The 1,188-nt window shown below is 50.7% G+C and overlaps 1 pseudogene; it reads left to right on the top strand.

The window, feature by feature from the left end:
• Window positions 1–404: 404 nt before the first annotated feature.
• Window positions 405–1,188, top strand: LOC120107547 (annotated as a pseudogene).

Raw genomic sequence — 1,188 nt, forward strand, 5'->3', positions numbered from 1 at the left:
CCCCGTTCGCCCCCACCAAATCCCCTGCCCTCCGCCGTCTCATGCGCATGCTCGCCCACACGGGCTTTTTCTCCGTCGAAAAGGATCCCAACGGGTCGGACGAGCACGCTTACTCCCTCACCCCCAACTCCAAAATCCTCCTCAAGGACAGCCCCACCAGCCTCGCCTCCTGTGTCCTTTTCTGCCTGGGACTCCACCGTCTTGGCGCCGTTCCACTTCCTGGCCCCCTGGTTGCAGGCGGATCAGCCCCACATTCCCCTTCGAGATGAGCTACGGCAAGCCGGTTTTCGAGATGACCGGCGACGACCCCGCGTTCAGCCGCCTCTCTCAACGAGGCGATGGCCAGCGACTCGCGCTCGCCATGAAGCCGGTGGTCGCCCGCTGCAAAGACGCGTTCCAGGGAGTCTCGTCTCTCGTCGATGTCGGCTGGGGGCGACGGGACGTCGGCGAGGGCGATCGCCGAGGCCTTCCCGAGCATAAAGCGCATCATCGTCTATGACCTCCCTCATGTGATTGCCACTGTGCCCAAAAGTCCCCGGGGTCGAAGCTATCGCTGGGAACATGTTCGAACACATTCCACCAGCTCAAGCAGCGTTTCTCAAGGTAGTTTACAAGATTTACCACCTAACATATTCCGACGATTTCTTTTAATTTTTAAGAAAGAGTTAATGCGATGGAATAGCACAGCGCTTTCTACGACTTTTTTTATTTTTTTATTTGGTGAAATTTCTACGAGTTCCTTACAAATCGAGACTAGAACTATTTATTGGTGTATTTCTTGTTTCTATCAAATGCAGCTGATTTTGCATGACTGGACTGACGAGCAGTGCGTGAAGATACTGAAGCTGTGCAAGGAAGCAATTCCTGAGAGAGAAGATGGAGGAAAAGTGCTGATTTTGGATATAGTTATGAACGCTAGCAGTGAAAATAGTGCTACGATGACAGAGATGCAGCTTTTCTGGGATATTCAAATGCTTTGCATCGCAGCAGGAAAGGAGCGACAGGAGCATGAATGGAGGAAAATTTTCTTCGAAGCAGGTTTCACAAATTACAAGATCAGCTCGTTGGGTACTCGCTCCTTGATCGAGGTCTTCCCTTGAAGATTCCAGCTGCATTTAAGAACGCATCCTCTATTCCTATATCAAAAGAGCATGATTAATAAATAAAGAGCATCATATGTAAACTAAA

Source organism: Phoenix dactylifera, unplaced genomic scaffold (genome assembly GCF_009389715.1).
Source record: "Phoenix dactylifera cultivar Barhee BC4 unplaced genomic scaffold, palm_55x_up_171113_PBpolish2nd_filt_p 000897F, whole genome shotgun sequence".
Taxonomy (NCBI): Eukaryota; Viridiplantae; Streptophyta; class Magnoliopsida; order Arecales; family Arecaceae; genus Phoenix; species Phoenix dactylifera.